Genomic DNA, 27,367 nt, shown 5'->3' on the forward strand with positions numbered 1-27,367 from the left:
AAACAAGTAAATACAAAACAAAAACAAAACACCTCATAGAAACATTTCTTAAAGTTATTTTAAAAGAATACCAAGGAGTAATGTCTTTATGCCCATATACATTAACCAAAACGGACACTCAAATATATGACAAGTTATTAACATGTAACATTTAGTTTCCACTTTCTTCCTTCATCTCACTTTCAATAGATTAAAAATATCAGCTTGAAAATTCTGATGTATTTGCTGCTGAATATTCTGAAACTTTAGTAGCAGAGATTTAGTGACAACTAGTTTTGAACAATATACTGAGTAATTAAAATGTGGATTGACATTGAGAAAAAATTTGGCCTGGAACTGTGGTTCACAACTGTAATCTCAGAATTTTGGGGGGCTGAGGTGGGAGGATTGCTTGAGCCCAAGAACTCAAGACCAGTTTGGTCAACATAGGGAGACCCCATCTCCACAAATGTATTTTAAAATGTTAGCCAGATGTGGTGGCATATGCCTGTGCTCCCATCTGCTTTGGAGGCTAAGGTGGGAGGATTGCTTGAACCAGTGAGGTTGAGGCTGCAGTGAGATATGATTTTACCACTGCACACCTGCCTGGGTGACAGAGTGAGACTCTGTCTCAAAACAACAGAACAAAATTAATTCAATCTTTTAAAAATGATTTTTCCCCTTTTTAAAAGATATGCCATACAGTTTCATGCACGTTTTAAGCAATAGTGTAACTACACGTCTTTATTTGTGCTTCTCAGAAGATACTGCCCTCAGTTACTCTTTAGGATACAGCCAAATGTAGACAGCAATTTTCTGTTTTCTGCATGCTATTTGGGCTGGCTTCTGCCAAAGTAATCAAATAAAGAATATTTATTTGCAGTATACAGTGACACTAGGTGCACTCAGCCAAAATTTGGCTTTTGTTCTGTTACTCCATGAGCCCTATGAAATGATGGATTAGTAAATTATCTCTTCCAGCAAGTGCTAAATGATCTACTGGCTTTCTTTTCTCTTGTTCTACAAGTATTTCTGCACAAATACAAGGCATTAAAATGAGTAGAGAGCAGTGTTGCCGCATGCATAAACTTACATCATGGCAATCTATATCAAATCATGCCATGCCAATCTTCTCTAAATTTAACAATGATTTCTTTTTTTCTTTTAACTGAGTCTTCCATTCAGTAGTGCTCAACTCCAGCATTTTCTCCACACTGCACCTGGGGTAATGGTAGAGATTGAAAGAATAAAGCAGAAAATTTGAAGAGATATTTAGAAAGTAGAATATAGAGAGCCAGAAAATTGATTGAATATGAAGATGCCTGTTTGAAATACTGCTCATTGAAAGGTATTTTAAAATTTTTCAAAGAAGATATAAATGATATAAATATTAAGCACTGCCAAAAGTCTAGCTACACTGTCCGTTAGGAGTTAAATAGAAGATCCAGTTAAGGAAAATCTTTGGAATAGATTTGATATGAACTGAAGAGAGGATAGAAGGGAAAGAAGAAGCTGAAGATGACCCTAATTTTTCTGAATACCTATGTTAATAAAATAATGAATGATAGCACTTCTAAGACAATGAGGACTAGAAGAGGACAAGGTCCATACATAATCTAAATATGTAGTGTTAAATAATATTTTTTAAAAGGTAAAAAAAAATCACAACTCATATAAATGTGAAATAAACACATACCAAAGAGTCTATTTAACACATAATAATTAATGACGGGACCAGTAAGATGTTACACCTAGTTCAAAGGAGCATCCCAAAGAGCAGACATACATAGTGAATTTAGGAATGTTGAAATGAAGTTGCTTAGAAGATGCAAAGCATCTGTCTCCTACGGGGAGAAAGAAAGTCAATTGTACTTGAGGCAAAATTCATTTGCACGTCTAGGAACAAGAACAATTTGCTTTGCTATCATTCATCCACATCTCACAAATTCATAAACCTCAGAGATTATGAAAAGTGTGGAGATCAGAACAAAGAATCAGAAAGGCGTGTTAGATGACATTTAATTTTCCATTGAAAATATCCAATAATGTTTTTCAGCCATTTTAAAGTATTTTACAATTTTTTCCATAGAGAGGTGATTTAGAGATAATCACATGGAAATATCAAGAAAGTCATCTAGGTATGAGCCCCTCTATCAAATATCTCTCCGTACAAAGAAAGGAGTCAAATTTGCTTAAAATAAAAAGCAAAATATGAAAAGAGAAGGCTTTTTAAAATTATAATCTCAACCAATTGGTAAAATACTTATTCCTTATATTTTTGTTTTTTAAAAGGGGGACCACTTAAATGATCTTTCCACTTTGTAAAACAAAGAATAAACTATTCTTGATATAAAAAATGAACAAGAGTAAAATTATGCCATTCATCATATTCATTTTTTGCTTTTCCAGGTCCAACGGAAGCTTATGTCTGGTTCCAGTATCTTTCAAAAGATGAAACATGCATCTTTCTGAATAATTTACTCTGAAATGAAACAAGGTGAAAAAAGTATTGTTGTGAGAAATATTCATCAATTGTAAAGGAATGAATTTCAGAAAAGGGCGACTCTGAGGGAAAAATTTGAAGGGGTGATTTGCAGTATTTGATTTGTGTTAGCAGAAGCTCACATTTAGGTGATCTCAAATGCTGAACATAGTATGTGTCTGTTCTTTCTTTATTTTAAAAGCTGTAACTTTATTCTCCATTATGGCCTGAAGGGATTTTATCAAATACATTAATCTTTGAGATGCATGATGTTATCTTCCTAACACACAGGTTTTCTTGGGATAGAAGGAGTGTTGAAAACTATTCAGAGGTGTCAATGTTACTTCCATACACCTCACCCTCAGACATCCTGACAGCTGCCAAGTCATACCATTTAAAGAAATCAAATTCAACATAGTACTGGCACCAGACGTTAACAAGCACCCTGATGTTCTATTCAAATGTTAAGTCCTAGAAAGTGTTTCCAAAATGGTCAAGTAGGGCTTTGTCTTTACTTACCTATTTCCAAAATAATGGTGTTAATAATTGCAGCATGCCTGCTGCATAATGATAGTGATTAATAGCCTTACGTATGGGCCATGGATTTAGTCATAAGTGTATTGAACTGTATTTTATTAAATTCAGTTGGAATTCAGTTCTAAAAATAATGAACAAATCTAAAATGTATTTCTAAGAAGCCACCTGCTGTGGTTTGTCTGTGTCATTCTAAAATTCATATGTTGGATCTTATCCTCAAGGTGACAATATTCCAAGTGGGTTCTTTGATATGTAATTAGGTTATGAAAGCTCAGCCCTCATGGTGGGATTAGTGTCCTTACAAAAGGATTTGAGAAAGAAATTTTGATCCTTTTGCTCTTCCGTCACTTCTGCTCATGAGCACACGTCATTTACCCCTCCGGAGGTCACAGCAACAAAGCACCATCTTGGAAGCATGTCACACTTGTACACACCACACACAGAATCTGTTGGTGCATTGATGTTGGGCTTTCCAGCATCCAGAACTGTGAGAAATATATTTTATTATTTATAAATTACTCAGTCTATGGTATTTTGTTATAGCACCGGAAACAGTCTGAGACACGGTCTATGAAAATCTATTTTTAAAACAAGTGATAACTAGTCTTGGTAACATTTATTTTCCAGCTTTGATTATCCAGAACACTTTTGTCATGATTTTTTATACTTGAATCTAGTAGCTGACATTTATAACTTCATTTCCAAAGAAGTACTATCGGAAAGTTGTCACTTGTCATATCTTCTTTTTGCCAGCTTTCTCCATTCTCTTCCTTCTCATAGCCTTCAATACTCAGAGAAAATCTCAATTTAACTCATATTTTATCATTTTAAATGAATCACCATTTACACTGCATTGGGATGGACTCTGATTGAATAAATTAAATATAAGTTAAGTGCACAGGCTTGACCTCATCAGTTATCTTAAAGCAATTGAATGTTAATATGCGGCAGCTTTATTGTTTCACTTTCTTAAATTTTTCTTTCATATATATAAATAATATGAACATACATATAAATAATATTAACATTATTTATATTATTCATAAATAATATGAATATCATTTGTATTATATTATTCATATATAAATAATATGAATATATAAAAATATATATATGGTGTGTGTATATATAACATATAAATACATACATATATTATATATACTGATATGTCAGTATATATATGTATATATATATCAGTATATATGTGTGTGTGTGTGTGTGTGTGTATATATATATATATACACCAGTAAACCAGACTTAACCTCTAACAGGGTTATCTTTTATTATTCTGTGGGTATATATTTCCATGTATTAATTTAAATTATACAGAAATTTGTAATTCAATGTAATTTATATAATTTGAAATTAATTTATATAGGCTGTCCTTTTTTATTTGGGGTGTACAAGTTTCCATGTATTCATTTAGATTCTCAGTAATTTCTTGCCCACAACCTGACACGTGCCTCAGTGGACTTTCTGCTGACGGTGACTGCACAGTTCTCCTGCCCACACTGCAAGCTATTTTTTGATGTGCACTTCCCCACGTTTCTAAACTGATCCTCTATTTTCAATTAGCTCATCCTAAGTTCCCAAGAGACTTACGTTATTTCTCTCCTTTCACTCTTTTTGAAACGCAGATGTCCTCTGTGAATCAGAATTTTCATGTAACTCTAGATATATACAGTGTACCATTGTACCATGCATTCTCCTCCTCTTTTGAAGAAAGCTCCTCTCTGGCTAGTCACACATAAACATTCACACATGGGTATTTCCTCTAGTCAGTTTAACATGCCTATAAATTTAGAGTGATTGTGAGGGATCTGATTTCTTCTTTGCTTTATGGGTTATCATTACCTAGCAGACAGAAAAATCAATTGAAGATATATTTTCTCAATGTCCTAATTTAAACTTTTACTTTATAGGAGCTGTGATATATAATAAATAATTTACATGTATTAGGTTATTTTATTTTCTAAGATACATAAATTAGCTTAGGGTAGGATTTTGCCATCCATTGACAGTTTTTCTTTCTTCTATAAATTTCCTTCCCATAACTGATGAAAGTCTCCCTTCTCTCCATTGTACCAAAATACAGCATATGATCTTCAGGCCATGCCTCTGTAATTGGCAATGAAATGGTTTTGAAAAGCATTTGAAAGAGTTAAGACATAATTTTGTTAGACTAGAAGGAAGTCCAATGTTAGAGTAGTGTTAGAATGGTTTTATGCTTTTGTGGTCACCCTACCGAGTTGGGGTGGGATCCCTCCACATCAAACTTGCTTGGATGTTGAGGCTGATGATGCCACCATTGCAATGGTAGTATGAAGAGTTTTACCAGTCACATAATGAGACTTTCTGAAAAGATAAGAGGAAGCTCCAATGCAGGTCAGAAAATGGCTTTAAGAAGACAGTCAAAAAGGAGATTGGCTTTGACTTCTATTGTAGATAGAAAGTGGTATTGGGGTGAAGATTCCCATATGTGGACTGGGGCTTTTATTGTTTGAACTCCCCATTTGTTCCAAATGAGGGTGCTCCTCTCCTGAGCTTTCTTATTGGCTTTCCCAGAACCAGGAAGATATAGGGATTGAAAGCCATTAACAACCAAACATCAAAACATGGAGCTATACTCTTTATTACATATGCCATCTTCTCAAGATACCAATCAAATATGTGATACCTGATTTTTAAAGCCAGTGATTATCTACATTAAAACAAATGAAATATACTAACAGTTTGATTCAAATGAGAATTTGGGGTTATTCTGAAAACCCTGGTACCTTAATGTTTATAAATATTTTATGTTTACCAGCCCTGGTTCTGAAGTATATGCTTCTAGAATTTAACAAGATAAAAATACTAATATATAGACAATTTAAGAAGGTACTAGAGGGTGCTGTAAGTGTGACTTCAAAAGAATGCAATAACTCTGAAATAATGATGTTTATTTAGCTCTATTACTACTTAGGTATAAATATCAGCAGGATGTGGTATAAACAATCCTGTATTTGGAATTACAAGAATCAGTTTTAAGGCCTTGTTTAATGTTTAACAGATAAGTAAAACAAAAAAACTACCCCCTTATCCTTCTGTCTATGAAATAGGATGCTGTCTCTGGCATGGTGGTGTATGCCTATAATCCCAGCACCTTGAGAGGCAGAGGTTGGAGGATCACTTGAGGCCTGGAGTTCGAGACCAGCCTGGTCAACATAGCAAGACCCCATTTCTACAAATAATTAAAAAGTTAGGCAAATATAGAGCATGTGCCTGTAGTCCCAGCTACTCCAAGGACTGAGGTAGGAGTATGCCTTGAGCCCACGAGTTTGAGGTTACATTCAGCTATTAACGTACCACTGCAGCAATCCAGCCTGGATGACAGAGCAAGACTCTCTCCCTAAAAAATGAAAAAAAGAAAGAAATAGGATAGAGTCAGTTCTGTTATAACAGGGCATATGTGTTCCTAAAAATCACTGCATGATAAAAATTGGCCACTAAAAATCACAGCGTTTATGGGGAAATGGGGTTAGGGACACAACGTTCAAAAATGTCACCAGTAAGAAAGGAAAAAAATAGAGACATAAGATCATAAAAATTAAAGCATAATTTTATACTTAAATAGTTAAGAAATACATATAAGCCATAACACATAAGGCACTTTACCTTGAAAATGATTTGAGGTTTGCTTGTGGTTGTTGTTGGAAGGGTTTCAACTTTTAAGTTATTGTGAAGTGGTGGAGGAAGGAGTGTTATTTGAAATTGGATGGTATCTGATAGAAGTTTGAGGTATGTGAGTATGTGTGGTTTACGTATGCCTGCCTGGCTTGGTTCAGTTGGACTCAGTGTTCTGCATTCATCAGAGTTGTTCTGTCAAAATCATGTATAAACAAATGAAATTTTCAGTGTGCTCAAATTGTTGCCTAATCTATTCATTATACTAAAATAAGTTCACATTTTCAAAACAAGCATTATAGTAAAACTGACCGTTTAACACTACCTGACCTGTCTTTTTTGTGGTAGATGAGAAAGCAGGTCTTACAGCAAGACTGACTAGATTCTGACCCCTCCCTCTCCTCTTTTCAGTGTGATCGTGGGCACATTATGAAGGAACTAAGTGTCAGACTTCTCATCTGTAAAATGGAGCTGATAACTCTTCCCTGTCACAGGCTTTTTTGTGTGGATTCAATATTTAATGTATGGTGAGAATTTAGGACTAAGAATACAAAAATATTGTCTTTAACAAATGAGGAATTGCCTTGGTGAAAATATTTTTTTTAAGTTAGAAAGAAGTAAATTGGTAGAATTTTTTGTATTATGTTAAATAATACATATGTCTCAATTGCAGCTATTTGAACATTTTTCTTTGGCAAACATAGAAATTTCATATGTTTCATTCTAAAATTTATTGTGCTACCTTTTCTAATATAATACTTATATATAAATAGTAATGATTTTATAATTATATAATATTAGCATAAAATTAAAGAAGTTGAAAATGAATTTAATCCTGTATATAGTGTAAATAAATATATTTGATTCATGGTTCAGTACAAAAAAAAAAAGTCTGAATTACATAAGCCACTTTCTTTTTTTTTTTTTTAGAAAGAAAGAAAAAAAAGAATGAAGAAGAGGAAGAAAAAGGAAGAGAGAGAGAGAGAATGGGAGTATTGCTTTCTTGCCCAGGCTAGAATGCAATTTAGTAATGGGTATTGAAAACCACTTTTATACAAATAATTATGCTTAATGATGTAGACAGGAAGGAATAAATGAAGAAAATAACAAAAAAGCAGGCAACCAATATTTCATTTAAACCTATGAAATGCTATGCGATTACTGAGGAGTGATTTACTTCCAATTATGTAGTCACTTATGGAATAGGTGTGAGGTGGTAATGTATGTTTTGTGTATTTGAAGTGGAGAGTTCTATAAATGTTTATTAAGTTTACTTGTTCCGGGTCTGAGTTCAAGTCCTGGATGTCCTTGTTAATTTTCTATCTCGTTGATCTATAGAATCATTAGCTCTTCTTGTTACATTGATCCTTTTGCCATTATGTAATGTTCTTCTTTGCCTCTTTTTCTTTTTGTTGCTTTAAAGTCTACTTTATCAGAGGCGAGAATTGCATCTCCTGCTTTTTGCTTATTTGTTTATTTTTACTCTCTGTTTAGATGGTAAATCTTCCTCCTTCTCTGTTTTGAGTCTTTGTGTATCATTACATGTGAGATGGGTCTGGATGGAGCATACCGATGGGTTTTGGCTTTTTATCCAATTAGAATATATATAACTTTAATACTGTCATTTGATGCTAGCTGGCTGTTCTGCCCATTAGTTTGTGTACATTTTTCATTGTGTTAATGCTCTTTGCTTTTTGATATATTTTTTGAAAGGCTGATATTGGTTGTTCCTTTATATGTATAGTGCTTCTTTCAGAAGCTCTTGTAAAGCAGACCTGGTGGTGGTGAAGTCTCTAAGTACTTGTTTGTTCGCAAAAGATTTAATTTTTCCTTCACTCATAAAGCTTAATTTGGCTGGATATGAAATTCTGGGTTGAAAGTTCTTTTCTTTAAGAATATTAAATATTGGTCCCCACTCTTTTCTGGCTTACAGGGTTTCTACTGAGAGATCTGCTGTAAGTCTGATAGGTTTCCCTTTGTGGGTAACCTGACTTTTCTCTCTGGCTGCCCTTAGTATTTTCTCCTTCATTTCAACCCTAATAAATCTGGCAATTATGTGCCTTGGAGTTGGTCTTCTTGAAGAATATCTTTGTGGTGTTCTCTGTATTACCTGGAGTTGAATATTACCCTGCCTTGCTAGGTTGGGAAAGTTTTCCTGAATGATATCCTGAAGAGTATTTTCCAACTTGGATTCATTCTCTTCGTCACGTTCAGGTACAGCTATCAAATGTAAATTAACTCTTTTCACACAGTCCCATATTTCCTGGAGACTTTGCTCATTCCTTTTTATCCTTTTTTCTCCAATCTTGTCTTCTCGTTTCATTTCACTGAGCTGGTCCTCGACTTCTGATATCCTTTCTTCTGCTTGATCAATTCAACTGTTTAAACTTTTGAATGCTTCACGAAGTTCTCGTGTTGTGTTTTTCAGCTCCATCAATTCACTTATATTCCTCTCTAAATTGTCCATTCTTGTTAGCATTTCGTCAAACCTTTTTTCAAGGTTCTTAGTTTCTTTGCATTGGGTTAGAACAAGTTCTTTTAATTCAGAGAAGTTTCTTATCACCCACATTTTGAAACCTGCTTCTGTTATTGGCACACACTCGTTCTCCATTAAGCCTTGTTCTGTTACTGATGAGGAATTGCGATCCCCTGTAGAGGGAGAGGCATTCTGATTTTGAGCATTCTCTGCCTTTTTAGGCTGGTTTCTTCTCTTCATTATATATTTATCCCTCTATCGTCTTTGCAATTACCGACTTTCTGACTAGGTCTCTGAGCGGACGTCCAACTTTTGATTCTCAGCGCCGAAATCTGAGCAATCCACTGCGCCGGCCAAAACAGCGGTGTTAAGATTGATGGTGCTTTTCTGCCCGGGTATCTCCAGACTCTGCACCAAGAACTGCTGCGCTAAGGCACCAGCACAACCACCACGCCGGCCACAAGAGTTGCTCTGGCAACCCGTGGGGCTCCTCTGCTGGGAATCTCTTGGTCCGTGAGCAACAAATATTCGTCTGAAAGTGTGGCGTCCTCTCGTTCTCTGCGCTTTCACTGGGAGCTATGTGCCCGAGCTGCTAGTGATTAGCCATCTTGGATCTTTCTCCCCGCCACTTTCATAACTAACTTTGTGATCCTTATTTTATACTTTTTCCAGTCCAAAGGCATTGAGAATGTGGATTAACATGAACATTTTCTTCATAAAGAAAACTTTAAAATTTTCTATTTTAAAATGCATAGGAAGGTAAATTAAAGGTTAATGGTAATTTCTCCCTTTGGAGAAACTAAATTGGATTGTAGACAAAGACTCATTGAGGTCTTTGGCACAGGTAGACTTGAAACTTTGAGAGACATATTGTTAGTTGAAACTTTTGAAGTTAGAATGCAAATGTTTGTTTCATATTTTATTGTGTTTTCTCAACTTTGGTTAATCAGCTTTTTAGCTTAGTATATTAAATTATTCAGTGTTTATGAGTTCAGGCCCAATATATCTGACTCCAATGATCTGAATTTGGTATCGTGTCATGGAAATCTAAACACAGAAGAAGCACTTTTTACCCTCAACCAGTAGATTTTCAAGTAATATTAATTCTGACTTTTGTATTTTGAGTAATAGTAGAGAATCTGTGTCAGGTTGTAAAACTGCAGTCATTAACCTGCCTTCTTGCAATGAAGTAACTGAGTGATATGGAAGAAAGGCTTAAATTTGCATATTTTTCCTTTCTGTTACAAAAAATACCAAAATCCATAAACAAAATTTCAGCAAGTTCACAAGTCTTAGAAAGCTACTTTCTAAAAAGAAAATATGAAAATGATTATCTGAATAAAGCTACAGACCATCTACTATTCCATTATATTTTGAATGACAGTATTATTTGTGAATCAGATGTTTTATCATTATACTATTTTTGTATATATTTACATAAAGAAAAAGTGTACTTATAAAGATGACAAAGCTGACAAAATATATTAATATTAAAATACATTAATAAAAATTTGATATTAATTTTTACAATCATACACCGAGCAATGCTTCTATGTCTGGAGGAAGTATTTAATGAGTATATTTTATCAATTTGAAATGATAACAATGGAAAATCATTGTAAAATAATTTTCTGTATTTGTAAAAAAAATATTTACAGAATGAGTTGTTGAAATACATTCCATAGATTGATATGCTGCATTCATTTTGAATTTTTAAAATAATGATCCTTCATTTTATGATAAGGTTTATGATGAGCCAGTTTGTTCTGTATAAAAATTAATCAAAATTAAATTTATTGTTTGCCTAATTTAACTCCATGTGAGACCATATTCTTTACATCTATTAATTCGCTAGAACAAAAACTCATCCTCAACAAGACATTAATCCAAACCAAATGTAGATACTTTATTTTCCAGGTATAAAACCCCAAAAAAATACACGCAAAAAAATAAAACAAATACATAACAAGTGTTAATGCTTACACTTTTGGGAAAAGAAGATATCATAGTCTGTATTTTATTTTAAAATATGAAGTGCCATCAGTGTTTTTCTTTTAATAAAATTATAGTTGAAATCCTAAGCGTCTACTCAACTTTTCTGATTAGATTAGAGGAGAATGAGAACTCCCCTGAGCTTTTTATAATGAGTGGAAAATGGTCTATGTGATGACTGACATAGAAGGAGACCAATTATCGCACCTCCTATCTCCTAGAAATGGAGAAATTGAACTATTATGTTGCCATTTCTCACAGGTTATCCGAGGAAAATTTCAAGCTTACTGGCATATTTTCAGCTGCAGAGAGCTTCCCAAAAGGATATCCTGAATTACCTTCCATTGTGTCAAACAAGATTCAAGACCCATAGAGTGCTGTTCAGGAAGAGAAATGGTTCCCTGGCATTGTGACATAGATAGTGTAGGAAGAAGTTAAGACAAGGATCTATTTATATTTTCACTTTGAGACCTCATATTATTCTGTAAATGGTGAGAAATTATACTTCTAAATGTCTAGCATTTATGGAGCTTGCAGAGAAACTGAGATTAAACACTTGTGAATCTAATTTTATTATTTATTTATTTAAGCATTCAGCAGAATGAGAAAGCAACAAGAAGGCAGTGTTACTTAGTAAAAAAGAAAGTACAAAAGGCTTTTAAAATTTCTGAGAGATAAATATTATCACTTCCATTATGCAGATGAGAAAATTAAAGCTCTGTTTTGTTCTGTTCTTTATTTATTTATTTATTTTTCTCAGCAATGTTCCTCAAGCTAAGCAATTTGTTCAGGCAAGTAAATATCCTCTTAGAGGATTATGATATAAATGTACCTTAGCAAACTGATTTGCTCCATCTGTGAATTTGAAGTAACTGGTTGTATAAGTTTACTTTCACAGTCCTATAAAAAAAATACCTTAGACTGGGTAATCTATAAAGTAAAAATGTTTAATTGACTCACAGTTCCATATAACTGGAGAGGTCTCAGGAAAGTTATAATCACGGCAGAAGGAGAAGCAGGCACATCGTATATGGCAGCAGGCAAGAGAGAGTGAAGATGGAAGAGCCCCTTGTAAAACCATCAGATCTCATGAGAACAGCATGGAGAAAACTGCCCCATGATCAATCCCCACCCACCAGGACCCTCCCTCAATACCTGGGGATTACAACTCGAGATGAGACTTGGGTGCGGCACAAAGCCAAACCATATCACTAGTGAATATTTCAAACCCCAGATCAGAAAACAGTAAGGGTTAAAACAGTAGGCCAAGACTGTATTTATTTGATAGTTTCTTGTTTCCCATAAATTTTTATTTTTATTATTGCTCTAACACATTACTTCTTGCTGAAACTAAAAAAAGCAAAGCCTTTAAAATTTTAATGTTTGCAGGATAAATAACTTTGTGTTTTTTGGAAACAAATGGGTGACATTTCATGTCGAGTAATTATTTTGTTCAGAATCTTATGCAGATCAACATGTATAGAAGCTAAACACTAAAATGGACACAATTCTAGACAGCAGCTAATCTTTAATTTTTTAAGAGCAGAAAACCATTATTTAGTCTTTGCCTACTAGTGACTCAGTTATATCAACTATTCCAATTCACATAAAAGTAAATCTAGTTAATTTATTTAAATGTGTGCTCAACAAGATGAGAATCATCTGCTTTCTGTCCTTAAGGAAGTTCAAATTGCTAATGTGAATATAATTTATATTCTCTCTTGAAAAAATATACTTACTAATATAGAAGAAATTTGTATATATTCTGAAAGGAGAAGCACTTCAAGGAAAGCCAGAACAGTTTCTTTCTAAGATCTGTTTGATTAATTATTCACTAGAGTAATATCAATAGAAGCCCAAGAGAGGATTACAGAGTTCATGTCCAACATCTGGATCTAAAATCATATATAATTTGCAAACATGAAGTAAACCATGTCAAACCCTGGGCCAAATGTAACAAAGTTATGGAAGAAAGAGAAAAAAGAGAAAGGATATAGATTTAACAGTTGTTAAGAATGCATAAATTGACCAGCCTGAATTATAAGAATAGTAAAAAGTTCTCATGCATTGACTGTCTTCAATATTACAGAATAATCCCCTTATTTTAAAAAAATGCATTAGTTTGATGTGATAAAATCATGACTTAGACAAACATTTTGCTTCTTTTAGGGCTCACTGCAAATATGTCGATCCTAGTGTTCAACTGTCGCCACCTGGATAATCATATACAAGAACATGGCAATGACCTCTGTTTCCTGCACATGCCTATTTTCTCCTACAATAAATTCCTGAGTAGAGAATGGTAGTAGCTGAATAGCAAACTTCACTATTTTCTCCTGAGACCTGGAAAGCTGATGCAATGGTCCTAAGCATACACACCTTTGACCTTTTTCAATAATGTATGAAGACATGTAAGTCGGAGAAATCAAAACTCCTCTACTCTACAAATCAATAATACTGCATGTTCAGCTCTTCAACCTAATTATTCACCAGGCATAAGGCCAACTTTAGCTGTAAAATTGGGTGTCACTCCCTTTTGGATTCTTGACTCATTCTTTATCCCACCTCACCTATATATCTCATATATGTCTATATACAAGTCTAAGATGCTCGGAATCCTAAATTATTTCTATGACAACTAAAAAAAGAAAATGAACTTAATTATCCACTCAAGAAAAGACTCAAACAATTCACTCATGTAATTTGCAATTTCCTTTTTCCTTTCATTTTTTTCTTTTATTTTTTTTCCTTTACCTTCAGATTATCTGATTTAAGCATATTTTTCTATAAAAGATAGCCTAATCTTCAAACATCTCCAGTTAGGTAAGACAAAAGAAGAAAGAGGGAAAAGAACTATTTAAAAATTATTTAGTTCTATACCCCTTCAAGTCAATTTCTAAATTCCTCGTTATCACACTAGTAAAGTTTGTGAGTGCATGTGAGATAATAGGCATGAACGGAACCCAAGCAAAATTCTGTTTTATTTTGCTGTTCAGCCAACCTTCCTTGAATACCTAGCCTATGCAAGCACAGTGACATATTCTAGGGATGATTTTCCCCTGAGGATTTCAGAGGCTAATGTGAGAGTGACATGTCAAACATACACAAAATCAGAAAAAAATGCAAAAATATATAGATATATTATAGACTTTCATTAAAGTATATACAACATTGCTATGGATTCCCACAGTAAGAGGTCTCAGACTGCGTGGCTCTTCTTTTTTGAATAGTATGTTATAGAAATCAGAGGCATTATTACATGCCCATATACAGCTATCCATTCCTAATTCTTTGAGAAATTTTAAAAGTTTGAAAATGTCATTTGGTACCAAATGACAATAAAACTACTTCAAATTAAACTTATTTAAGACTAAATACAGTTGTGATGAATTAAAATTGGTACGTTTTCTCTCACTACTGCTCTTGACTAGTCTTGAAAAAAATAGTTGCCATATTTTCTGTACTTTAAAACTGAATCACTAATCAGGATCTTTTTTTATTCTTCTCTTGAAGAACCTACATTATATACTCATTAATCAAGGAAACAGATGGCTTCATGACTTCATGAGCAGGTGTGATTTATTTATTTGTTTGCTTGTTTTTATATTATTCTAGATGCCTACCCAATAAAATCTACTCTAACTACATTAACTTCTTTCATGAATTCCATTTCACAATTATTGACAAGGAAGGTAGAGATGGACTGCTTCCCTAAACATGGAATAGCAATTATGTCAGTTCATATGGGTGGTTATTCAGGATATCATGATGTTTTAGGGCACCTAAAATATGCATTTGGCTTTCCTTTTTCCCAGTAGAAAATATAGGTTCAAACAGAAAACACTGTTGAAATAAATTAAATTTTATTAAGATATTGTATTTCTGTTCTTCAGAGGAACAGCACCAGAAGGATGGATGGATGGATGGATGAATGGATGGATGGATGGATGGGTGGATGTTTGGTAGGTAGATAGATGGATGGATAGATAGAGATAAATCTATTTTTATGAATGATTGGCTCATGCAATTATGGCGATTGAAAAGTACCATAACCTATAGCCTGCAAGCTGAATATTCAGGAAATCTGGTGGTTTAAGTCAATCAGAGTTCCAAAGCCTAAGAATCAGGGGAGCTTATGGTGCAAATCCCAGCCTGAAGTGTGAAGAAGATGAGATGAGATGTTCCAGGTCAAGCAAGCAGACAGGAAGCCAAGGAGTGAATTCCGCCTTCCTCTGCCTTTTTGCTCTATACAGACTTTCAAAGGATTGGCTGGTACCCACCTACACATCAGGGAGACCAATCTACTTTACTTAATTTCAACAATTCAAATGCCAACCTCCTCTGAAAACATTCTCACAGAAATACCCAGAAATAACATGTAATCTGGACGCCTTATGTCCAATCAAGTTCACACATAAAATTGACTATCATAAATATTATGCAAAATATAATGTAAATGTGTGTATATATTTTACTGGGAAATTTTTAGGATCTGCCATCATGATTTTACAATTTTAAAATAATTCTATAATCAAATGTTTGATAGCATTAGTTCTATGTGATGCTAAACAATCATCTAATATTTCCTTTCTTTCTGTTATTTTCAACTTTATGATAAAAAATTATGGAATTAGAAATCTGACATTAAGGTCTTACCTAAAATGAAGTAAAATAAAATAATGATGGTTTCGCATTTAGAGAGTAACATTGCCATTCTAGCTTTTGTTCAGTCATGCATATATAAATGTGTTGCCTTCTTCCTGTTAATATTTGACCACAATGACTACATAACGACATCTAAAGCTTACTTTTTACATAAAAGGATTTTAATTGATTTTTTAAACCAAAGTATTATTTATGTGTCAGAGCTACACTATATTAATTACTCCTTGGAAATAGGCAGCAGGAAGAAAATGACAATTGTTTGCTGCATATGATAGTTGTGCTTCACTGAACATGCACACACGGTAATTAGAATAAGAGAAAACTAAAAAAAAAAAAAAAAATGATAAGGGCTTCAGAAAGAAATTATCAAAAAAAGTTTGAAAAGAAACTACCACAATTGTCAATACAGTCAGGAGACAATTTCATTCCTTTTGGAAGAAAACAACTAAATCCCTCAGAGACAAAAAACAAACTCAAAACAAATTTATTTTGGTCAGTTTTCAAGGATGCAAGAATGAGAAAAGTAAGTCAAGAAGGAATTAAATAAAGAATTTGGGGTAGTTAGTTAATACAGAACAAAAAATAATACTCCAAATTTATGCCCTCAAATGCATAAGTTAAAAATACTAATTAAGACCTCACTGGGCTATAGACTCTATTTCCTTTCCTACTTGCCTTCATTTTTTTTTAATCTCCTGAACTTTGTCACCAACATTGTTTAGATCCACTCCAAGTGCTTTTCCGTTCTCATTGGTCCAATGACACCTGTGATATGTGTTCTTCTTGACATGGATCTTGGCAGCATATGAGAGGAATCCTACTCATGCAAGCTACATTTGAAGCTTCCATGAATTACATCTTGTCACAGTCCATGGCCTCAACAAGCCCAGAGTGACTGGATCGGGGAGTGTACTTCACCCCCAGGCAGAGAAGGAAAGGATAATCATTCAATGAGTAATAGTCGAATGTATCACATTAAGAATTATTATTTCACTTTTACAGATAATTTACACCAAAATTAGGAGAGATTAAGTAGCTTGCTTAATATTTCACAATTAGCAAATAACAGAGATAGGATTTAAGCACCCTGCTGTCTGATTCCAATGCATACAGTATTAATTATTGTGTCATTTTGCTATTCTGATCCACTTTTGATTATGTAGGTATTACAGAATAACAAGTATACATATACACAGAATTACACGTACACACACATACACATCCCACACACATACACTCATATTCTTTAGATTTTTATTAAATGGTAAGTTTTCATTGTTCTTTCCAGAGTCACTAACATGCTAAGTTCCTTGTGTGGTCTCTGGACTTCTACTTATGCTGCAATTTAAACTATAACCAATACATATTTACTGTTATGTGTTATTACTATTTTTGAATTCTCTGCAAAAGAATATTGTTCTAAATGTTGTGAGCCTGAAATTACAGTAAGGTCTGTGATACACACATTTTTTTAAGTAAACTGTCCCTTTGGACTTTGTATCCTGAGACCACATATAGAAAAAATTTAACCATTTACTGCAGGGAGTTCATAGGAGGATGATAAATATTGGGAAAATGAATGAAAACAAAAACAGTACATTCATTAACTATGTAAAATAAGAGTCAAATTCTGTGATATAGTGATATATTTTAGCTAATGTAAAAACATACAAAACAAAACACAGATTTTAGCTATAGATATGAACTAACATGTTGTTTTCAAAAGTATAGAGTTCAATATCTTCTTTCAAACAATACTAAACAAGGTATCAAGCATTTAGTCCCTAATCTGTTATTAATAAGTGGAAAAAATTATTAAATTAACAGTACCAACAAGAATTGAGTGATATTCATTTGCACAAAGCAGGCAGACATGCATATTTATGACAAGTACTAGAGTTGAGTGAAACGTGTGTATGTCACAAGATCCTTAGGTGTCGCTTTTCAAGCTGAAATGCTCTGCTGCCAGTGGCACCTTTGCTTTGTTCAGGCCCCCTAGCCTTGTTCTTCTGCCCACTTGGCCTGGCAGGCTGCACTCAGCTCATGCTGCTGGTCCGGATCCCACATCTGCTAAGGGTGAGCCAAGTGGCTAGCGGTGAGGGATGTGTGGACCAGCGACCATGGGGTCGGCCACTGCACACAGCCAGGTACATCCGTTGCTGCGGCAAGGGAGTCAGCTTCAGGCACCGGCACAGACCCTATTTCTGTGTGACACTGCAGCTGGACCAGATGTACCACATGCAGCTTCTGCAGTGGGCACCCATTTCTGGATGAGAGGATCGCATTGGCGCCCAGAAGTTTGGAGACACCAGGCAGGAACCACAAGCCTCAAAGACGGGTCACGGACATGTCATGGGAAGTTCCTAGATCTGGGCTCCCCAAAGCGGGGAGCTCCTTTCCACAGAAAGGTCGTCCTGATGAGTCCAGCAGACCCAAAGTGGGGAGCTCCTTACCGCAGCTGGTAGTACCCATGTCTATTTGATTCTGTCTGAGTCTGGAATTTTTATGGGTTCAGAAGGGAAGAAGTGCATCCTGATTGGTCCATGGTGGCCATGGGCAGGCCCATAAAACGCACCATAAGTTCTCATTCTGGGCTGCAGATTCCACCCAGAATTGGCAGCCCACCATCAGGCTTCAGACTGTTCCTGGCTTGAAAGTGGAGTTTCACCGGGGACTCACCCATTTCCACTCAGGAACCTGTCTGCCTCCCATGCCATCCATGATGCACAGGCTGTTCCTGCCGATGTACACCTCCAGGCCCACTCTAGGCCGCCCTCAGCACCCTGCAGCCTCCCCGTTTTCCTCAGTGCCCCAAGTACAGAGGGGCGCAGGCAGCACCAGGGTGGGTTGAGTTGTCTACACTCCCCTAAGTACCTGCACACCCGACTAGGTTATGACAGCGCCTGGGCTCGGTCACAACTTTGCTCCGCCCAGGAACTGGCGCTGGGAGCAGGCAGAGGCCAGGGAGCAGGAGCAGGAGAGCTTCCCAGGCCCTAAAGAACACAGGGATGCCTGGGTCCTGAGCTTGACTCTACTTTTCTGACTTTTCTTTTCAAATAAAGTGTCTTTTAGGTATAAGTACTTCTTGAATCTGAAATGGAACCTTGACCCAAACGATGAAATATAAATTTGTTTATTGATTGGGTATAATTCGTTGTAAAAAAAAAAAAAAAAACACTTTGGGAAAACTTAATGCGTACCTAAACTTTTAATCCTAGCTTCTGAATCAGCTTCCTTTTTTACATATATATGAAATACACACACACACACACACACACACACACACACATAAAATCACACCTCATTTTGTCTATAAGATCTCTCATTTTCCCATTTACAACTGAGAGAACTAGTTTTATTTACACTACATTTTGGGGTCAATTTAATAAAGCCGGGAAACTAAAGTATTAAACTACATAGTACTGCTTGAATAAGCAGTTTATCTTCAATGGAGATGACCTAATGTTAAAGCCTATTCCTTCTGTTTACATTTATTCATCAGAAACCAGCAGCCTAACAGGAATCCTCCTAAACCCATAAGCAAGTAAATTACTGCCCTATAAGTATATGTCTCCTTTGTTACTGTTTTAGCCAGAAAGAATTTATCGTTTGAATTTTTAGAATTGCCTCATTGAAGGCATATGTATACCCCATCCTCAAGTCCACATTTCTACCCCTTCCCACAAGCATAATTTTTAACCCAAGTTCAGTTGTCAATGCCTGTTGATCAATATTATGAAAGATTTATTTGAAGGTAAACAGTTTTAAAAGTCTGGTTTGCTATCATCTCCTACTATACATTGTTCTAAGTAAGGGAAACTTTCTTAGGTCCTAGAGAGTATCACCCCATTTTGCTAGATGACATCCAATGATAATGGCCTTAACATGATGGGAAATTAATTGAGAAAACATTTCTACCCTGCTATAATTTTATCATCCATTCTATTGCTGCTATTAGCAGGAATCCATAACCCCATGGGTGTTTCAAGTGAATCTCTTTTAGCAGAGCTAACAGTCTGGAGGTCATACAGCTAGCAACTCCCATCAGCTGGGTGTCAAATCATTGTCGAAAAGAAATTACTGGTGTATTCATTTTTTTAGCTTCTAGCCTTGTGCTGTGGTATATGAGATGATTTGTAGAGAGCCACTGGGGAAAAAAGAGCACTGGTGGTCATTGAAGTCTTCTTTCATGTCAGCACTTAGTAGAATCATTACAACTTAACTTGGATATGTGGGGCACTGCCTGCAATTGAACACACTTTTAAGACAGGATTAGAAGATTCTGGATTCAAATTTTTGTTGGACATAAATTTTTTTCTTAAATAAATGACAATACATTCAGAATAAGTGCCACTTGCGGTATTAAAATAGCATAATAATCAGTAGCAGTTCCCCTCATTATATAGAAAAACATACAATTGCACTGTTATACAAACAGTAATAAACTTTTTATATTAATGGCTGATGTCCCCTGTTTTCATTTGCCTCTACACATAATAAAATGATTTTCATATATATATTTTAGATATCCTATATGTGCTGATACGTCACACGCACACACACACACACACACACATGCACATACGCACACAAAAGAAGGCATGGATAAAATTCGAAAGTGAAAGAAATCATTCTTTTCAGTTCTGTGAAATCAAATTTTTCCATTCTGTTCTTTTAACCTTTTTCCTCTGATATAAAACAAGCAAGCTATTAATCTATAATATCTTTTTATACCTGTTTTTACAATGAAGCACTGAATACTACAGTGATTTTTCCATAAACTTGTATAATATATGTTAGTTAAATGTTTCCATGCTTAGAGTTTATAAATTGCCTTCAGGCTATGGTTGGTGTTTTCCTAATATTTGGTCAAGGAGACAGTTTAGAAAAGGCAATGTCTATCTTATCTCCTGTGATATTTAAATAAATGGAAACAATTACTGAAATACGACATATTATAATGGCATATAGTTTTATGTGCATACTAATAAATAATATTTAGAAAATTTAAGTACCACCCTGACATGTGCAGGCATACAAAAAGTGTATAGCTACACTTTCTATAATCTTTCATATATCTTAATGGCTTTAACAGGTCTGTTACAAAATGTCTATGCCAAGGCTGGAGTAGAATTCCTGAATCTATAGGAGTGCTGAACTTCTCAACTATGACATATAAACATATTTTTTGTAAACAGGAACAGGAATTAAAAAGTAGTAATTTATATAGAGTAAAATTCTGCATTTTATATAGAACAAAATAAACAATAGTACTCACATTACAATAATAAGGAATATATAGTAATAATATGAGTACTATTTGTCCCAGCTAGTGACCAAAGGCATTAATATCCATAATTGAGATAATATTCTCTAGGATTTACAAATAAATGTAAATGTCTGTCAAATATAGACAAAGTATATGATCATAAGATAATTTGAAAACGAAGATTATATACAGATAAACACTCAAAATGTGTTGCATATTGGACATAAGAAGAAAGTTAAATGTTATCTCTAGGTTTATTAAAAGTAAATGTTATGTTCTAACTTCCAAACATAATTCATTTCTTACAAAATAGAATGGTTACTGGTTTAAAGACACTAGCTTATTGTAAAATGTTTGTTGCAACTAAGGACAAATGAAATGCAAATCCTAGAAAAAAAAAATGTCTCTTTTAAAAACGTTTTCAGTGACTGAAATGTATACTTCATCACTTTGTGATTTATTTATTTTTGAAATTTTTAACAGCTATGGGAGTGTCTAAATTGTTAAATAGTTATGATTATTGGTGAGAAGAAAATTTTGCTCTACATTTTAATCACAATGATTCTAGAATGCAGTGTGTAAAAAATGTAAAAAAACATGTCCAGGAAGCAATACATGATGAAAATTGTATCAAGTGATAAAGCACCAAGCTACTGTATAGCTGGACAACTATATTAAGCTTAAATATAGAAAATGTGCATAATTTCAGATGCATTGTTTTAAAAAGTTTACAGGAAAAGATGTTCCAGAGTTATAAAAATAGGAAACATATTTGAATTTAAGCTCTGTATTCATTTTTATTTTATACTTAGAAATCTAGGAAATACTATAAACAAACACCTAAATTAATTTTGACAATATCAAGTGCTTATGTTTGGTCAAAAATCATCATGAAAATTTGGATTTAGGAAACTAATAAATTCTGACTCATTTATTAATTCTAACTGGAAAGGCATGACTTGGTCTCATCTACATTTTTATTATAATTACGCTCTGAGACACTGCATTTATGCATTTCCCAATAGCCCTGGAAAATATTGACTCTAAAATTTCATGAATACACTATTTTTTTTCATGTTTGTAACCTAACATGTCAAATTTTTCCCAACCTAGAAGGAATATCATTTGTTTGTGAGTTATCTCTAAAAGGAGTATGAACTCTTAATTTTAAATTAAGAATTTACATTTAACTCTGATATTTCATGGAAGCTAAATACTATTTTTTAAAACAAATTTTCTTTAATTCTCTTTGAAATCAATGAATAATGTTTCTTGAACTTGAGTAGACTTAAATGTATGACTATGGATAAAAATTATTTCAGTATTTATTATATATTTTTAATGTGCGCATTATTTTAACAGTATAATACCCAACTAAATATATTGCTTTAAAAACACTATGCAAAAATCAGCAAATAGGAAAAATAAAACTTTGACTCAAAGTAAGAGATCTCTTATGAGTAAATCCACTAAGGATTAGGGCTAACACCAGGTTTCCAGGAATGATTTCTTTACACAAAAGCTGAACTTCAGTTTGAATCACACATTATAAAATACCTTGTTTAAAAATTTTGCATCATCTTTATTAAATTTTTTATTCGTTCCTTTCTCACAGTGTTTTGCTCTGTCAACTGTTTGTTAGAAGATTTCACTCGAGAGAAAATTGAGTTTCATATCCATGCTCATAGATCACAGTCTGAATACAACTTGCTGCACTCCACTTGGCAGGTAGGAATATCCGTGAATAACACTGAAATATAATTGGCTTCAGCTCCCAGTGTTGTTCCCTGAAATTGCTTCATTCCTATATCTCCTGACCTAAGCAGCAAAGACATATTTTAGATTCAGAAAGCCTTAAATTGCTGCATTACAGCTTTAAAAAAAAAAAAAAAAAAAAAAAAAAAAAAATGTTACTGAGGTGACAAAAACTGCTTGTTTTTCAAAATATTCTGTATGTTTTGGTGAGATATATATGTGAAGGTAGTTACTTGAATTACAAAACACTGACATTACTAAGTACATTTAGCTTATGAATAATGTTCACAGGGTTTTATGCCTGTTTATATCCAAATTTTATAATATGACTGCATTCATTATTAAAAGACAAACTGTTATTTCTTCTTTATTAATTGAAGCATTACTTATTGCTTATATTTTTAATATACTAAACATGTGTTTGAATATGGTCCTTGGCCAAATTTCACAGCCAGTGGTTTAAGAACTCAGAAGACTCACTCCCAACCTGATTAGCTGGTTCCCGCGATCGTGGAGGAGGGGTGGGTGGAAGTAGCAGCGGTAATTTCTTAGCTCATTAGGTGCATATTCATCTTAATGGGGCATCAAAGTTTAAAACCATAATGCATTCCCCTCATTCAAGCCACCAGAGAATATGCGTAGTAACCACATGAAAGCAGAAAGGATTTCAACACTTTGAAGCTGCACAAGCAGGTGTCATCTTTCCCTTAAGGCAGAATGGAGCGGAAACTTGATTAATCTAATTCTGCCTCAGTAACCCCCTCTGCGGCTCTCTCACTATCCGGAGTGGATGTATAGCAGTGCATCACCTCAGATAAAACACAAATTGAATTGCCTTTGGCCACATTTCAGAGTGGGATCGGAGGAAAAGAAACATGACCTAAGTCATATTCTCTCCAATAAAACTGTTTTTATTCATTTTCTCCACACACATTTATTAGCACCCCTTTTTTAACATAAAATATTTCTGCAGGATGCTGCAGAATAAAGAGCATAAAAATTTGCCTTCTATTTAAACATATTTTTAACAATTTTAAACAAATATTAGACTTTTCAACTTATTCACAATCAACTTTAGATACACGTTATATATTTGTCACAAAAATTATCTTTTGCATCCTTTTTTAAGCTCAGAAAAAAAAATCTTTAATTTTTATAGAGTACAAAGCTTATTATTCTTATTCTTCAAATAAATATACAACACTCAGTTTGCAATTCATTTATGACTCAAATAAGTGATTAGAGTTCTTTTCATCTTAGTTTCAGGTAACAGGAAAATGTCTTACTTTATTTTGAGAAAAGAAAAAATAAAGGGAGGAGGATAATATATTTTGGTATATAATATTTTATCTGAAACATTTTTAACAATTCCCCTACTTCATCTTATGTAGTTATTTATTTAAAACTAATCAAAAGTCAGAAATAGTACAATACAATAATGTAAAAGTACTTATATGTTTTATACAAAGTATATTTTTGCAATAATCATAAATTATTTGTATTTACGCTATTTAGAGAAAGCTTTATTTTAGGTAGAAAGTGCATATGTTTTAAGATGAAGCTGAAAATTATAATTGGGTGTTTTCCCTGAGGGTTTGAAAACTTATAACTATTTTGTGATAACTTCAAAATTCAGAGGCACATAAGGTAAAAGTTTATTCATAAGAAATGCCCAAATTTATTTTTAAAATCTGAAGTAGAAATGTTTTATTTCGATGCCATATGTGTTTGTTACTAGAATATCAGTGAATGCCTTGTGGATGAGGTCAGTGCTGTGTGCCATATATACTATTTTATCCTCATTTCTCATTTCTGGCACATTGCCTAGTACATAGTAGGTGCCAGTTAATAAGTATTTTTTAAAACCTGGGAAAAGTCCATATGAAATCAATACTTTACTAAATATTTGCATGCCTGTACTTTTACATTAAACACTATTTGGAGATGTTAATTTGTCAATTTTTTAAGATAAGCTTATAATGGTTTAAATATTTTAGATGGTTATATTTAAGCTCAATAGCTGTACGTTTTCCTGATGACTTGATGCTAAGAAGTTATAGTCTGAAGAGGACATCCTGAAACCACTTTGTCTAGATGGGACTTTAGTTTTAAGATCATATATTCCATATAGGTTATATATACATTTCAATGTGTAGCATATATACTTCATTTGATAAACCTCACTATTTTGCATTATTTGTATATATCCAAATAAGAAAAGTAGGTCCTAAAATGAAAATGGTAGCTGTGGTATAGAAAGTATAGAATATTGGTCCACAGCAGCATTAAATGTAACCCCTTATTCATTATGTTTTCCTTTCTTTCATTTACCTGAACACTCATAAAAAGCCTCCAGCTACTTAAATGTACATTTGATGGTCAGATTAAATCAGTCAAAACTCAGATTTGAATTAATGATAGACTGGTAACCTAAGTAATTAACCCAAATGAAGACTATAAAATATCTCCAGTTGATAGAGAATGAAATGATGCTTCTGCTTGGGATAAATTTAGGCATTTTTCTTAATCCATAAGGCTGCAGGCACTTCTCCTTTCTACCATTTATCAAGTAAACCTGGGAATACAATACACAGAAGAAGCATAATTTATCATGCAAGTAAACTCTTCTCCACTTCTTCAGGTGATTATGTATCTTAGGGAACTTCATAAAAATAAACTTATCTTTGAAGAAAGAAGAATCATTTGCAGAATGATTCTATACTAAATAATGGAAAGAAGAATAGAGGCTGTTTTATAAGAAGTACAACGTGGTCATATCATATTTAGTATTTCTACCAAGTTAGATAGAAAAGATAGAATAGTGAAATAAACTGGCAAAAGTTAATCAAACAATAACCTCATTTCTGTTTGAAACACACATTTTTGCAAACACCATGGTAAGAGCAAACTTACTGCCAAATTCTAGTTTTTGTTATTATTGTATTTGTACCCTTTATATTTCTTGTGTAAATTAAAGACATATTGACTTCGTGACTCATTTGAATTCTCGTTAAAAAATAGTCTTGAAAAGATATTTTTCAAATTTATGTGATATAATTGTTACCGCTTTTATGACTCACTTCTCCAACCTTTCATTCACCTAAGCTCTGATCCTAGATATTCAGGAGCCTCATCATCATCTCAAACTCCATATATTAAAAACATGTACTTTATTTTCCCAAGGCCAGTTTCTTTCCTCAAAATCTCCATACTTGCAATTTGTCTACATGAATTTTAATCCTAGCTCTGCCATTCACTAGCTATGTGGCCTTGGACAAGTCAGTCTGTTTTTTCATATGTAAAAAGAATACGATAAGTATCACATGAGACCATTGAATAATTAAATTAGTCAATGTATCTATAGGACCTTGAACAATGATAAGCACATAGAAAAGCCCTACATTAATGTTGTTTTTATTATTACTATTGTACAACCTAGGGAACTCTTATTCATCTTTGTCATTTCCTTCTTCTTTATCCCAAGAACCTAACCAATACCATAGCATAAGTGAATAAAAATATTTTTTTACCACACATTTGGCGTATCTTCTGCACTCTCTTTAATACAAATTCTATTCTCATTTTGCCTTTAATATTAGGAAAGATCTTATCACACTCCACCAAAGAATGTATGTTGCATAACACTTCCAGGACAGGAGTATTAATAAAATCTTGCATCATGCCATCATTTCTTTTAAAACTAAGAATGGTTATTTTCTACAGTATCAGTTAGACACTTTTGCCTGACTTTCAAGTTCATTCTAATGTGATCTTATGACAACTATCAACTCTGATTTCATACCACCCCGACTTTTTGTATGCAAATAGCAAGAAATTCTATTCAAGCTGTCTTAAAATTTTTAAATGTACAAGCTCACAAAGGAGTAGTGCTGTATTTAGAGTCAGTATATGTAGGGATGTACTTAGAGTCAGCATATTCAGAGACCCATGAATATGCCCATAGTATGTCCAGAGACCCACAGTATAATATATGGCCCAACTTTCTCATCCACAATGCTGGCCTCATCCACAATGCTGGCCTCACCCTAAGACTAGTTGCTCATAAGAGAATAGGATGGCCTTATGCTTCTATGTTCATACCTGTCTCTCTTCAATGGCCAAGCAAGAAGTTTAGGATTGCCATGACTTGCTCAAATTATCAACCAGGGTAAAACTGATATTGGGGACTCAACCACAATGTCTACTAAAGGTGCTAAAATCAGTTGAAATAATAATTCATGTTGATTGATCAATGATAAAAAAATCTTTTTGCATTGCAAATTTATAAAGTAGAAAAGAATCAACTAAGAGTTTTCAAGTTCCTGGGATTGGTAAATCATGATTTGGGTGCCATTATGTGTCACGTGACATATTAGATGACTATTCTGGGAGATAAAAGGGATGTAGGGTATAATTCTAGCTTTACCATTCACCAGTAGTGTGAGTTTGATAAAGTTACTTACATTCATTTACTTTCAGTTTCCTGAGTTACAAATTGAGAGTTCATATAGAACATATTTAATAAGATGATTTTAATATTAAATTT

Source organism: Aotus nancymaae, unplaced genomic scaffold (assembly GCF_030222135.1).
Source record: "Aotus nancymaae isolate 86718 unplaced genomic scaffold, 86718_ANA_hifiasm-v0.15.2.pri h1tg000008l, whole genome shotgun sequence".
Taxonomy (NCBI): domain Eukaryota; kingdom Metazoa; phylum Chordata; class Mammalia; order Primates; family Aotidae; genus Aotus; species Aotus nancymaae.